Below are 16,462 nucleotides of genomic sequence, written 5' to 3' on the forward strand. Positions count from 1 at the left end.
TTGAATATGTAATATTCTTAAAGTTAAACTTCAAAATCATCTTTTTTACCTATGTTGTATTTTTAAAACAACAAGTATATGAACTAACTAATAAATTTAAAGAATTCTATAATTATTCTATCAAATATTAAAGTTTGAATATGTAATATTCTTAAAGTTAAACTTCAAAATCATCTTTTTTACCTGTTGGATGAAAAAATATAAGAAAAAAATTAGATGTAGTCAAGATTGATTGTTGCATTCATGATTTCATTGAAAATTTATGTTGATATTAAACTATTACTGTTTCAGTCCATTCGGGGACATCCAAAAAATTGAAATGATATAGACAAAATTAGCATGTCTTGTGCACAAGATGGCATGCATAAATAGAGAAATATGTTACTCTTAGTGATTAATCACATAATTACATTAAAAAAACTAATTATAGAAGGTGGGCCTCTAATGGGCCTGGTCCTGGGCTTTAGATGGTCCTAGGCCCAGGTTTACAAAATGGCTCAATTGGAGCCATCTCAACTAATGAGCCCAGTCCAGACCCGCTTCGTTTCACTGGTGGACCGGGCTAGCCCGGCCAAGTTGACAACTCTACCCACAAGAATATGCACTTTCTAATTTTGGAAAGACTTTTCTTTCTAATAACTAGCAATACTTTAATTACTTTTTCTCTCTACTCTCTCTTCTTACTTTACCAATTTTAGATTAAAATACGTGTCGAACCCAAAATGCATATTCTTTGGGGAGGGAGGGAGGGAGTATATAGTTATTATGATAAAGTATTTTTTTTGCGTTATCTTTTTATTTTAATTTGTTACATGATATACTGAATTGAGCAAAGAAAAATAATATACTGAATTAAGCTAAGAACTCTTAATATTTTATACAGAATCTTATGAATAAAAAGTGATAAGGTGAATAAGTTTATCAATACTGAAAATTACAATTCAATTATAAGTAATTTTTTTTGCCATATGTTATTTCTCTCCATCCCTAAAAAATATGCAGTCTTTCCTTTTTAGTCTGTCCCACAAGAATATGCACTTTCTAATTTTAGAAAGTTTTTTTTCTCTCTAATGAGGTGAGACCAATTCTCCACTAACAATACTTTATTTACTTTTTCTCTCTACCTCTCTCTTACTTCACCAATTTTACATTAAAACTCGTGCCGACCCCAAAGTGCATATTCTTTGGGGACAGAGGGAGTATTATTTATTACTTTGTATTAAATTAGATAATAAATTTTTAATACTCGTATAGCTAAATATTTTTATATTAAATTATTAATTAAATTTGTAGACTGGTTTGATAAGTAATCCATCACTATTCACTTGCTAATAAGAGCATCCGCAATATAAAATAGAATTATGGCAAAAATACATAAAATTATTAGAAAAGTGGATCCTACATTCCACTCACATTTTATTATAAACCAATATATAAAAGTAGGTCTCACGTTCTACTAACTCTTTCTACCTACTTTACTTTGTAAAGTCCAACAATTACTTAAAACCCGTGTCGGTTAAATATGAAACATTTAATGACGGACGGAGGAAGTATTAACGTAAATTAGTCACAATATAAAATAGAATTATGGCAAAAATACATAAAATTATTATGTTATTGAGATATTATATCTCTAAATCACAACCCTTGTTATTAATACAAAGATAAAATAGTTATAGGTTATTAACATGTATTCTTATTAAAAAAAATATTTTGTTAACGGTCATGGGCAAAAATAGGGGTGGGTCGGTACGGTATACCGTACCGACCGTGCCATACCGCATACCGTACCGGAAAAAAATCGGATTTTAATTAAAAAAATCCAATTAAAAATAAAAAATATATTTTCCCACTTCCCAAAATATTTTTTCCGTATTCTCCCCACTTTTAATTTATTTTCAATTTTTCCCCAAAAATTCACATTTTCATCTATAAATACCCCCACTTCCACACAAAAAATTTCACACCACACTACACAATTATCATCTAAATTCTCTTATTTCTATTCTTACAATTCTCAATCTTTCTTTCACTCTTACAACAAAAAAATGTCCGACTCCGGCGAATGGTTCGGCTCGCAAGCTCCGGGTGGCTATCGGCCTTACCCGGTGGACGACCAAGATGCCCTCGAGGGGCAATACTGTCACGACCGCATTTTCTAAGGATAGAAAACACGGTTGATCGCGACTAGGGGAGGATTTAAAGAAGCGGGGAAGAAAGGGGAAAAGCAACACAACTCGACCATAGCTCCAAACAAATGGGAAAAAGCTCGAAATAAAATCAGAGTTTTGAACAAAATAGACTTGAGTCTTTTAAGATGCACAACGGAAGCAAATGAACGCGGTTCCATGTATGAAGACATGAACCTCCGAGAGTCAAAATCTGACCGAATTAAATGCCTTGTCTCAATAGCACTTCCCCCACCACTTCGCTGCTCAACCTGCACATTTAGAAATATATGCAGGGCTGAGTACAAAAGTACTCAGTGAACACATTGCCGAAAATACAAGTATACATTTGAAAATATTGTCAAGCCATCATCACAGTAACACTCGGGGGTGTTTATTGAAAAGGCCCGAGCTTACTAAAAATATTCTTATTGGGCCCTTTTTCATGTACTTAGCCATATCTGCTCACATTGTGCCGTCGAGATGGTGTTCTCGCCCGGTCACCTTCTCTGCCCATCATGTCAGAGGATTCCATGTGCCGGGAAGGTGGCCACCATCCTCGGTCACCTTCTCTGCCGTTCACGATCAGAGGTTCCTGGTAGGGCCAGTAGGGACACCACCCTACCAGGACTCAAAATCGAATCGATTCACATATATCATCATTCATAAGTCACTTGGCCTTAGCCAAACAGATAGGCATCATACACAAAACATTTATGGCAAGACAACATCTTAAAAAAAATCACGAACATGTGTTCGTGTTATAACAAAATACGATTTGTATTTTTAGAATAGGAAAGCTCACCTTGATCGTTTAGTTTTCCTTAACTTGAATTTTCCTGACTCCGCCCTTAACTCGCGGAGATAGCCTTTTGAAAACAAACAACGTACTAATAAGACTCGAGAAATTCACATACTTATAGGAATGCATGCCCCTACTTTATTTTTTTTTTGATCATTTGTTCACCGTTAGAAAATTTTAGAAACTTGCATATTAATTAAATTGGGAAATTTAAGTAATAACACTTCTTTATTAAACTTAATTATTTATGTGACTTGAGAACGTCGTCTCCCTCTTTCTTTCCATTTCCTTAGTGGCCGCCCGAGGCATCGCGGGGCGATGTCGGTCGGCCGCTTACGCCCATAATTCCTCCGGTAGCTCCTCGTATTTTCCATCATAATATCGAACAAAAATCCCAAAATTTATTTAAGCGCATAATTGAATTATCGCAACTATTTCCCCTTTGTTAAGAAAAATTATATGTTTTCCGGGCTTGGGATAAATTATTCATACTTCAAAATTATTTCGAAATTAATTAAATAACTCCTAAAAATTTATTCAATCCCATGATTAACTTATCGTAATAATTTCCCACCGAGAATTTATATTTATTTCGGCCTTGGAAAAAAAATTCTAAAATTAAATAAACAAGTCCCCACAATTGATTCAATTATCAGCCCAATGATTTATTTACAAAACCCAAATTCTCCACCTTATCACTCAAATTAATATTTTAAAGCCCCAAAACAATTTAAGGGGAGCCCAACTTAAATAGATCATCCAATTAATTTATTAAGCCCAGAAATTAAATAAATTCGAAAATGGGCCTCACACTCACTATGTATTGCAGCCCTAAATTAATTTGAAGGGGATTGGGCTCGGATTTATTTTGCATAGCCTATTGCTAATTATATTCATGGCCCAAAACCATTTAATTAATTAGCCCAAGTTAAAGAAGAACTAACCCAAAGATAATTAATTTGGCCCAACTTTATAACCTCTATGCCCAACTAATTAATTTGTGAGAAGCCCAAATTACACTGCCTCCTATACGTGACTTTCCCTTCCCCAAATCACATTCTTCATAATTGAAATCCCTAAACGAACACAGCAGCCTCCCTCTCTCTCTCTCACATCGCCGCCGCCGCCAGCCTCCCTCCGGTGCCGCCGTCGCGCCACCGCCACCTCCGGCGGTGGTCCTCCTTCCTCCTCCCCTCTTTCTCCCTTCTCACCCTCTTTCTTCTCTGTTCTCTCTCTGTGTCGGTTTCCCTCTCTCTCCCTCTCCTATCTCTCTCTCAGAGACCACTCCACCACCACCACCGCAGCGAGCCAGACGACGCACCGTCACCACCGTGCGCAACACAGACGCCGCCGCCGCCTCCGCCACTGTGCATGCACAGGTGGCGGCTTCGGCCTCCTCCACGTCTCGCACAGCCGGCGCAGCTTCCCGGTGTCACTCCAGCCCCGGCCGCCGCCTCCTCGCCGAACTTCCGGAAGGTAAATACTTAAATTTCCTTCTCTTCTTCTTCTCTCTCTCTTTTTTTTTATCTTCTAAAAAGATTTAATCTTTCATTTATTTGTTTTGTGTTTTAACTTTATAGATTTGTCAAGATTTTATTGAAAGTCATAGAGGTGTGAGGCTGCCTACGTCGTCTCCGGGCTGCCGAGCTCGCTGCCGAAATCCGGCAGATTCATAGAGGTAAGTTTTTCTCCTTCCTTCTAGTTGTTAAGGCAGTAGGATTCTATTTTATTTTGATTTACTAAATTTTGGTGAATTTGGAGTGGTATATGCCTTGTTATATGAAGATTTAAAATTGAAATATGCTGTTTAACTTGATGTGCCAGATTCTACTTCCAACCATATTTATATATGCATGCTCTTACATATTTGAAGGAAAAGAAGGGAGATTGTAGTGCATGACTTGTGTGCAAATCTCTCTACTCGGACTCCTCTATCCAATGTGGTGTTAGTGTGTATAGAGAATTTAGGATGTCTAATGGTGATGTGTGTGACTGAAAAAAAATGATTTGTACATATACAGAGAAAGATGGCAAGTGGGACATGTATCATTAAAATATTCTTTGTCAGAGGGATGTTATCCATATGTGTCAGAGGATATGATTTCTCCGCAAACCATTAACGCAGCATTTAATGCTGTGTCCGAAAAGATCGGCCCTCTCTCTTTTTAATATGTTATTTGTTTATTAAAAAAAATAATTATTTGAATATTTGTTTACTTGTTTATTTAATTTGGTGTAGGTATAATCGGTTCAAGTTCAGGGCCGTCCGCGTTGAAGTACTCGTTTTCTTAGAACGTGGGATGTATTAAATTTTGTTGGACTTTTGTTGGATGTATCGAACATTAGAATTTTGATTATGGTACTTTATTTATAAATTTAAATTTATTATATTCATATAGGTGTAATATATTTACGTGTTCTATTTACTTGTCTAACGCCTAAACAAACAACAACGACAATCTATCGAAGCTCGGATTTAATCGCATAAAAGTCACTTATATAGGTAATCAAGCTAATAATATAGTTTATAATAATATCGGCTTAGCGGGTCGTTACATTCTACCCCTATTAAAAGAAATTTCGTCCCGAAATTTAGGATGTATTTAGACAAAAAGCTCGGGATATATCTCCCCGTGGTTTTTCCACAAAACATTCACTGTAGTAATCGACTTATTCCGAAGCTGCTGCACCTTTCGATCTAGTATTTCTACCGGCTTTTCTTCGTAACTCAGGTCAGGCACTAGAGCGATTTCCTCGTGGAGAATCACATGTTTTGGGTCGAACACGTACCTTCGAAGTCGGGAGACGTGGAATACATTGTATACTTTTCCAAAGTTGGGTGGTAACGCCAAGCGATATGCTACTGGGCCTACGTCATCTAGAATTTCATGGGATCCAATAAATCGTGGTTGTAGCTTACTTTTGAGTCCAAATCTGGTTATTCCTTTGGAATGAGATACTTTCAAGAAGACCTTCTCCTCGATTTTAAATTTCAATTCCGTTCGACGCTCATCGGCGTAGGATTTTTTTTTTGCGGTCTTGCGCTTCCTTGAGGGTCTCACACGAGGAAATTTAGAGGTGGTCTAACAGTTTTAACTTTGATAGGAACTGAATTTGGGATTCCAAGAGAAATATTCGAATCGTTCTTGCTTTGTGTAGGCTCCAAGGTAGCCATGAAAATAAAACGATTATAATTATTTCAATTATGTGAGTGTTTGGTTCACCACAAACTTTCACCAGTAGCTTGCAACAAAGGTTTTCATGAAGTGCAAAGACTAGGCTCAATTGGGCTCATTATGCTCACTCCCGGAAAATAAAAGATACAACTTCAAAGGGCTTAAGCCATACCCATAGAGCTTGGGAATTTTATTGTGGGAAGAGCTTGCCAGATGGAATAAATTGCAAAAGTGGGGTATGATGAATAGAATGCAGATGTCAATAATAAGTTGCCAATAAAATAATCAAAATGAACAGTGAAGTAGAAAAGTTTCAAGTATCCCCAAGATGATAACAGGAAGACCTGAGATGGGTGGTTACAAATGGATTTGAAAATAATAGGAAAAACAAACAATTGCAATTGCTCGACAACACTGTGATATAAGATCATATCAACGAAATTTTTAGAGTTTATAAGCAGTTCAAGGAAACTAACTAATAAAGAGGGCAACAAGAGGAAACTAGCCAAGGGAGAAGCAATGTGCCAGCTTTAACATGGAGCTTGCAGAAAAGCTCAAATCAAGAGACAATAGTCATATTTGAATTTAGAAGATGAGAATACTCATGTAAAACAAAGAGCTTGTCAATAAGTATGTCTGAAAACACAAAGGGTCAATTTAAAAGGTTTAAGGTCTCACTAGATGGCTGCTCAAATATAGTAAGACTGAAAATGATTGGTCCCAAGTGGATTTGAGAAAGAAGAATAACAAGGAACTACCCTCTTGGGTCAACAACATCGTGATACTATATCACGTTAATGAATTCACAAAGTTTATAACCAAATCATGGAAATTAACTAGTAGAGAAGACAACCAGAGCAAACTAGTTTGGGAAGAGAGCAAATTACTTTAGACTTGGAGTTGCTAAAGAGCTCAAAGCATGATGGAATAATTATAGTGGAATTAAGAAGATGTGACTATTCTTTATAAATTAATGAGTGTCAGCAAGCACATTTGAAAACACTAAAGGTCTGCTAATGATCTTTGAAGAATATTATCATTGAAGAGATAATAATTCAGGGAAACATGTTCATTCTGCTAGCTATAAATAAAGTAACTCCTAGTATAGGAGTTTGGTGGCAAGAATTCAGAGAGTCAAAGTATTGCTTTTATACAGAATGAGTAAAGAAGGACCGTAGTCACTGGAGGTTATCAGAAAACATGAGGGAGCAAGCTCAAAACTAGAAGTGATGCACAACCTTGACATAGAAGAGGGAAGATAATGACACATTACCTTGCAAAGGAAGTCATTTAAGATCTTAATTCAACAAAAGTATTTGGATCAGGGGATTCGAGAAAATGGAATTCATGGGAATCCAAGTAAGCGTTGCTGATGAATCTTCTTGGTTAACTACAATGGTGGTACTCCATTGTTTAACTCCTTATAGAGAATGGTAAATAAGTTAGGGGAAACTTTGGTCACAAGCTACTTTCACTTTACGATCACGTCAGATGACCATATGTGGGGATTACGACTCTTTGGTAGTCTCTATTCGTCATAACGCTCATCCTCGTAACACGTCGTTTCTGCTTACTTATTATTTGCAAGACTGGATTCTTTGTCTACGTTGCAATCAATTCTCTTGCTAAATATGTATATATCACTTAGTTGGATCGAAGGTACTACCCTTTGGAGTGATTGGATTGTTAAGAAAGACAATGGTTAACCCAGATTATTCATGTCATTGGGACGTAAAAACATCGTTTTGTTTTATGTTGGATTGCTTTTCTCGTGACGAAGTTTCTTTCTTATCGCGTCCTTTTCTTTTCGTCTCTCGGGAAAACGAGAAATGTTCATACAGTACTTCTAAGTTCGAGTTCATATTGTGTTCTAGAAGGAACGCATAACTAAGTATTTTAAGTTCTTGGAAATTTTGATTTCCCCATTTTAGCAACATGATTCAATGACTACTAAAAAGATGTATCATTTCACAAACTCAAAAAGAGACATCATTTCAACAATTGGTACCAGACTCGTATACTTTATACTTTCATATTTCAGTACCCTTTTCCATTCAGGAAAGTTACTTATTTTATTCATACATTCACAGTCTTTAGCCAAGAAAAGACATACTAACACTTTCTTTAAGCACGCTATCAAATCAAGAAACATCAACTCTTTCTTTTAACTTAGTATTTTCATCTGTTCACTCAAATTAACTGCATGAGTTATTTCTCCATTTCAAACTTTTAAACATCTTCACTTTCTTTTGAAAAAGAACAATTTACCTTTTTCCTCGTTGAGTGCGAGTGATGGGAGTGCTAAGAGCATTTCATCGATTAGATAGTCTAGTGGAACGAGGCTAGACCAAAGATTTTCAAAGAAGACTCTCGGGTTCAGAGCGAGAAAGAATCGCTCTGATACCACTCTGTCACGATCGCATTTTCTAAGGATAGAAAACACGGTTGATCGCGACTAGGGGAGGATTTAAAGAAGCGGGGAAGAAAGGGGAAAAGTACCACAACTCGACCATAGCTCCAAACAAATGGGAAAAAGCTCGAAATAAAATCAGAGTTTTGAAAAAAATAGACTTGAGTCTTATAAGATGCACAACGGAAGCAAATGAACGCGGTTCCATGTATGAAGACATGAACCTCCGAGAGTCAAAATCTGACCGAATTAAATGTCTTGTCTCAATAGCACTTCCCCAACCACTTCGCTGCTCAACCTGCACATTTAGAAATATATGCAAGGCTGAGTACAAAAGTACTCAGTGAACACATTGCCGAAAATACAAGTATACATTTGAAAATATTGTCAAGCCATCATCACAGTAACACTCGGGGGTGTTTATTGAAAAGGCCCGAGCTTACTAAAAATATTCATATTGGGCCCTTGTTCATGTACTTAGCCATATCTGCTCACATTGTGCCGTCGAGATGGTGTTCTTGCCCGGTCACCTTATCTGCCCATCATGTCAGAGGATTCCATGTGCCGGGAAGGTGGCCACCATCCTCGGTCACCTTCTCTGCCGTTCACGGTCAGAGGTTCCCAGTAGGGACACCACCCTACCAGGACTCAAAATCGAATCGATTCACATATATCATCATTCATAAGTCACTTGGCCTTAGCCAAACAGATAGGCATCATACACAAAACATTTATGGCAAGAAAACATCTTTAAAAAATCACGAACATGTGTTCGTGTTATCACAAAATACGATTTGTATTTTTAGTATAGGAAAGCTCACCTTGATCGTTTAGTTTTCCTTAACTTGAATTTTCCTGACTCCGCCTTTAACTCGCGGAGATAGCCTTTTGAAAACAAACAACGTACTAATAAGACTCGAGAAATTCACATACTTATAGGAATGCATGCCCCTACTTTATTTTTTTTTTGATCATTTGTTCACCGTTAGAAAATTTTAGAAACTTGCATATTAATTAAATTGGGAAATTTAAGTAATAGCACTTCTTTATTAAACATAATTATTTATGTGACTTGAGAACGTCGTCTCCCTCTTTCTTTCCATTTCCTTAGTGGCCGCCCGAGGCGTCGCAGGGCGATGTCGGTCGGCCGCTTACGCCCATAATTCCTCCGGTAGCTCCTCGTATTTTCCATCATAATATCGAACAAAAATCCCAAAATTTATTTAAGCGCATAATTGAATTATCGCAACTATTTCCCCTTTGTTAAGAAAAATTATATGTTTTCCGGGCTTGGGATAAATTATTCATACTTCAAAATTATTTCGAAATTAATTAAATAACTCCTAAAAATTTATTCAATCCCATGATTAACTTACCGTAATAATTTCCCACCGAGAATTTATATTTATTTCGGCCTTGGAAAAAAAATTCTAAAATTAAATAAACAAGTCCCCACAATTAATTCAATTATCAACCTAATGATTTATTTACAAAACCCAAATTCTCCACCTTATCACTCAAATTAATATTTTAAAGCCTCAAAACAATTTAAGGGGAGCCCAACTTAAATAGATCATCCAATTAATTTATTAAGCCCAGAAATTAAATAAATTCGAAAATGGGCCTCACACTCACTATGTATTGCAGCCCTAAATTAATTTGAAGGGGATTGATTGGGCTCGGATTTTTTTTGCATAGCCTATTGCTAATTATATTCATGGCCCAAAACCATTTAATTCATTAGCCCAAGTTAAAGAAGAACTAACCCAAAGATAATTAATTTGGGCCAACTTTATAACCTCTAGGCCCAACTAATTAATTTGTGAGAAGCCCAAATTACACTGCCTCCTATACGTGACTTTCCCTTCCCCAAATCACATTCTTCATAATTGAAATCCCTAAAAGAACACAGCAGCCTCCCTCTCTCTCTCTCACATCGTAGCCGCCGCCAGCCTCCCTCCGGTGCCGCCGTCGCGCCACCGCCACCTCCGGCGGTGGTCCTCCTTCCTCCTCCCTTCTTTCTCCCTTCTCACCCTATTTCTTCTCTCTTCTCTCACTGTGTCGGTTTCCTTCTCCTATCTCTCTCTCAGAGACCACTCCACCACCACCACCGCAGCGAGCCAGACGACGCACCGTCACCACCGTGCGCAACACAGACGCCGCCGCCACCTCTTGATCTCCTCCCGTTCAGATCAGCCGCCGCCGCCTCCGCCACTGTGCATGCACAGGTGGCGGCTTCGGCCTCCTCCACGTCTCGCACAGCCGGCGCAGCTTCCCGGCGTCACTCCAGCCCCGGCCGCCGCCTCCTCGCCGAAATCCCGGAAGGTAAATACTTAAATTTCCTTCTATTCTTCTTCTCTCTCTCTTTTTTTTATCTTCTAAAAAGATTTAATCTTTCATTTATTTGTTTTGTGTTTTAACTTTATAGATTTGTCAAGATTTTATTGAAAGTCATAGAGGTGTGAGGCTGCCTACGTCGTCTCCGGGCTGCCGAGCTCGCTGCCGAAATCCGGCAGATTCATAGAGGTAAGTTTTTCTCCTTCCTTCTAGTTGTTAAGGCAGTAGGATTCTATTTTATTTTGATTTACTAAATTTTGGTGAATTTGGAGTGGTATATGCCTTGTTATATGAAGATTTAAAATTGAAATATGCTGTTTAACTTGATGTGCCAGATTCTACTTCCAACCATATTTATATATGCATGCTCTTACATATTTGAAGGAAAAGAAGGGAGATTGTAGTGCATGACTTGTGTGCAAATCTCTCTACTCGGACTCCTCTATCCAATGTGGTGTTAGTGTGTATAGAGAATTTAGGATGTCTAATGGTGATGTGTGTGACTGAAAAAAAATGATTTGTACATATACAGAGAAAGATGGCAAGTGGGACATGTATCATTAAAATATTCTTTGTCAGAGGGATGTTATCCATATGTGTCAGAGGATATGATTTCTCCGCAAACCATTAACGCAGCATTTAATGCTGTGTCCGAAAAGATCGGCCCTCTCTCTTTTTAATATGTTATTTGTTTATTAAAAAAAATAATTATTTGAATATTTGTTTACTTGTTTATTTAATTTGGTGTAGGTATAATCGGTTCAAGTTCAGGGCCGTCCGCGTTGAAGTACTCGTTTTCTTAGAACGTGGGATGTATTAAATTTTGTTGGACTTTTGTTGGATGTATCGAACATTAGAATTTTGATTATGGTACTTTATTTATAAATTTAAATTTATTATATTCATATAGGTGTAATATATTTACGTGTTCTATTTACTTGTATAACGCCTAAACAAACAACAACGACAATCTATCGAAGCTCGGATTTAATCGCATAAAAGTCACTTATATAGGTAATCAAGCTAATAATATAGTTTATAGTAATATCGGCTTAGCGGGTCGTTACAAATACAGGTGGGCACCCGAACCACCCGTACCTAGAGCGGGAGGGAGAGGCGGCTCTCAAACTCCTCATGTTCCTACTCGTGGTGTCCGCACCCCGTACACTCCGGGGGAGATGGATCAATTATTCAAAGTGTTTTTTCTATCTCCGAATATCCGGAGATTGACACGAACCAATCCGGAGACCATTTTTGGTGGCGCATCTGTCGCCGGTACAATCAAAACCGGCCGGCTGGAACAATCGAGCGCAACGAGAGTATGGTGCACAATGCCATATACAAAGCCAATGAAGAAATCCGAAAGTTCCAGGGGTATTACCTCCAGGAAGAGCGGTCGGCGGGGAAAGGCAGAAGCGAGGTCGGCATCATTAGTGCCGCGTTGGCGACCTACCAATCCCAACACTACAAACCGTTCAAGTACCTCAATGTTTGGCAGGAGGTGCGTGTGCATACGAAGTATAGGGGAGGCGTATCATCCTCCTCTAGCTCCACCGGAAAACGGTCAAGGTCGGTATCCCTATCCGACGCCGGCTCCGATGAGGTGTCCACCCAGCTCGCCGGAGCTAACTTGGGTAGCCCCGACGCTGGCCCGAATAGTTCCCAACGTCGGCCGCAAGGAAGGAAGAAGTCGATGGCCAACCGTCGTCGCGTCGCGACTCCATCTGCCCCGATCCCGCTCTCGCTCCCTTTGCGCCAACTCAACCCCCCACCAACTCGTTGTGGGGGGTTTTGGCCCAACTCAATTTGGCCGATAGGTCAACTATGACCCCCGAGCAACTTCGATCGCATGTGGCAATGATATGGGGTCTCCAAAGAACATTGGGGGTAGAGCCGGATGAATAGTCTTCCACGGGGGTATTTTTAGCCTTTAATTATGTAATTTTATTTTTAGGAGTTTAATTATGTAATTTTTATTTTTTAGGATTTTAATTATGTAATTTTTAATTTTTAGAATTTTAATTTTGTAATTTTTATTATTTATATAATTTGTAATAGTATTCCGGGTAATTTTAATGCATTTTAATATTGTGAAAATGTTTTTATTTAAATTGAATAATAGAATGGTGGGACCCTTGAGCTTGTCCTTGCGGAAGAGCACGGATGTGGGTGTTGTGCTCTTGCCTAAGGACAGGGAGTAAAAGTGGGTCCGGGCCCACATTCATGCTCGTTGGCAAGAGCACGGATGGGGATGCTCTAAATAGCATTATTTAGTTATAGAGAAATGTGCACCAAATATATAAAATTAATAAAATTACAATACTTTAAAAAATGCAATAAAAGGAGAAAAGAAAAAAAATAATTGTTAATCTTAAATTTGTGGTTACTATATGATGCCAAAAAATTGTATACGCCTAAGTTAGAACTATGTCCATAAATAGGTGTCTTTAATACACAATTTAATGCAAGAGTAGTTAAGTATCTCTATATACAAAATATAAATTTAACTAAAAATAAAAATATAGTGCACAATTACTATTTAAACACGATTATTTCATTGTCAAAACGTCAAAAAATCATTTTCCTAATAAGAATGAGGGGATATTAGCAAGCTCTATTTGTAGTTTATCAATGAGTCAGTTAAATAGTTAATGTCCAAAGTTGTGTTGGCATCATAAAACTTGCATTGTTCACTTCGAAACTTCATAAAATCGATTAATGTTACAGTAGAACTTTCTCGAAATGTTTTGTAATCAAAGGTAAAGATTTCCATACCCCCAATCCAAAAAAAAAAGTTAAGATTGTAATTTACCTTATAAGTTTTCCAAGATCAAACGGCATAATATTGAACTATGATTTTATAAGTACTTGTCTAATCGAAGGAAAGATACAGAAAAAAGAAAAATACACGAAGAAATCGACAATAAATTCTATGGATAATATGGAGTATAAGTTGCATGCTTGCATGTCAATGAAGCCAATTTGTTTTAAAAATTCTGAAGTACAAATTAGTATTTCAAAAGAATTTGGTCATGTATATGAACCACTCACTTGTTACAAAAGAATGAATCAACAAAGAAATACTCCCTCCGTGCATGAACAATAGTCACGTTTTGTCATTTCATGATGTCCACGAAAAATTACCTCATTTTTTAAAATGGAAAGTTTCCCTCTCATACTTTTCCCACTTTTTTTCCCTATCTATCTTACTTTACCAACTTTTTCTCCTCCTATTTCTTACTTTACCAATTTCACATTAAGACCCGTGTCGTTCACATATGAGACTATTTTTTGTGAACTGATGAAGTAGTGAATACGGAGTTCAATTTGTTCTTAATGTACTCAAAGTCCACATGGCTTGAACTACTCATATCATTGCAGCCTTGTTGGGCTCCCTTAACATACCCTTCCAATTAGACCTAGACCACCATATGTAGTCGTTCGTGACCGGAGACTTCAACATCAACAGCCTGTGTTTTTTAGGGCACCTGCTCGAAGAGTTTGTTGGCTCGCGCTTTATCTAGTGTTTGACTTCCTGAGACTTCCCTTCTTCCAGTCAATGCCATGCTACGCGTGTAGGGTTTCTTTGGCAGCCTTTGTGGACTATTTCATTGGATCATTGAATTCAGAGTTGGTAATATCTCAATACATAGGATCTACATGGGTCTAACTTGTGATTTTTAATGTACAAATATGCAGTTGAGTTTCTCACAATCAAGTAATAAAAACTCTAAAAATACTATGATAAATTAATAGGTATCGAACCCACAAGTAGGATAATAACTGTAAATTGCTCGCTAAAGTGGTGCTTTGGGCCGTCCATTGTACTAATATGGGCTATTTAATCTATGCCCGACTCTCTTTATTTCTTTCTATGATATAACTAATCAAAGTTAAAGCATATGTACAAAATGAAGGTAAAAAACTGAAATTATATAATTTAAAATTTTCTGAAAATCTGAAATTAAAAATTAAATTATTGTGGGTCCTATATTCCACTGTCACATTCTAATATTACATTCAAATAATTTTTCAAAACACGTAAAAATAGATTTCGACAAATGGAGTATTAATATAATTCAAAGTTTGACTTTTGACAATAATACACGTGTCATATAAATGCTTGTGGCTTGATATTTGTATTTAACATGATAATTTAATTAGTGCATGTCTAGATCTAAACTAGAAGGGCGGAAAGTAAAGCATGATTAAATTAAAAAGGTAGTAAAAGAAGAAAAGGCATAAAATTTAACATACATTAATTTCAATTGAATTATTTCAGTTTATATACAAATCTGTTTTATGTAAATTAGTGCATTATTAGATCATAATTGTTAAAATCACAAATTGACAACTCACCTACGTGCTCGCACATTTAGTACTTATAAATTTAATGTCCACTAAAGTCTTGGACCAAGAGAATTTACTTTAAAAATTTTAGCCTCATATCCACTCTTGTAGATCTCATGTCCCCTTTCTACTAATTATATTCTCAATTTCATTTTAATTGATTCCAACAGAAGGTAACAGAATAAGCTACACCAGTTACATAAAAAAAATATATCCACCATTAAATAAATCGACATGTCACATGAAATTTTGTTTATGCCCAAACTATGATTACATAAAACCTTACACAAACAAACACTAATCAATCAATAACCGCCAAGAAAATTATTAACAACCACATTAGCCAGATCACTACTATTATAATAGTATCTATTTATCAAAAAGTGTGTGAAGAGTGCTGATAAACTTGAATAATTTAATAAATTCATCAATTTTTATTCCAATTAAATATGGAGTTAGTCTGTCCATATCAAACAGTTCTCTTACAGCGTAGTACAAAGCATTTGTCTCCCAATTAGAGGTTTATTTGATAATTAATGAATAGTTTTGTCGTGAAAGTGGATTTATTAAATGATGAGATGGGAATAATTAAGAGGATCTATTAATACAAAATTAGTGTTTTTATTGGGTTGTGAGAGACTGTCTAGGTGCATGAACTTGTGTGTGGTGAATGGTGATGAAGGAGAAGCCATGCATGTTCTTTTGCCAGAAATGTTGCTTCAACATGCAAGTAGGTCCACTTAATGCCCATTTGCAATGTCAATATGAATAGACCATAATGCCCTTTTTGTTCTTTTCTATAGTCTGTAGTTGATACTCGTGGGTATGTATCCTAAGCACACAAGCAGGAGCGAATGCAGAAAAAAAAAGATACGCTGAGCTCGTTTTGTAGGCTCTGAGTGAGAAATGTAAGAAGTATCGATTTCACCACCTAATATATTTATTTTTCATCAAGTCTGGCATGTGTTTTGCATATGTATGAACAAAATATGAGAAATATAATTTTGAAGAAATGGGAGAGATTTTGTTCACTTTTTCTTTTGTTTTTTGTGCCTGTCGTGAGGGTGGGTGAGGGTGGGGGAAGTGCCAGGGAGGGGAGGTGACTTCACTTTCTGGTCTATTTTAGATTAATTATTGTTGGTGTTTTTATTTATTTGTTGGCCTTTATCTTTAGGTCAATTACTTTGTTATTTCGCTCTCATTTATTAGTACTTATGTG

The 16,462-nt window shown here is 36.8% G+C and overlaps 1 long non-coding RNA gene and 1 other non-coding gene across 2 annotated transcripts; both read left to right on the forward strand.

The window, feature by feature from the left end:
* Positions 1–290: 290 nt before the first annotated feature.
* Positions 291–391, forward strand: LOC121793178. The gene has a single exon (XR_006049018.1). It is a non-coding gene; the product is annotated as a U6 spliceosomal RNA (small nuclear RNA).
* A 10,080-nt stretch (positions 392–10,471) lies between these two features.
* Positions 10,472–11,774, forward strand: LOC121780659. Its single transcript, XR_006046076.1, has 3 exons — positions 10,472–10,881; positions 10,985–11,082; positions 11,644–11,774. It is a non-coding gene; the product is annotated as an uncharacterized LOC121780659 (long non-coding RNA).
* The last annotated feature ends 4,688 nt before the right edge of the window (positions 11,775–16,462 follow it).

Source organism: Salvia splendens, chromosome 2 (assembly GCF_004379255.2).
Source record: "Salvia splendens isolate huo1 chromosome 2, SspV2, whole genome shotgun sequence".
Taxonomy (NCBI): Eukaryota; Viridiplantae; Streptophyta; class Magnoliopsida; order Lamiales; family Lamiaceae; genus Salvia; species Salvia splendens.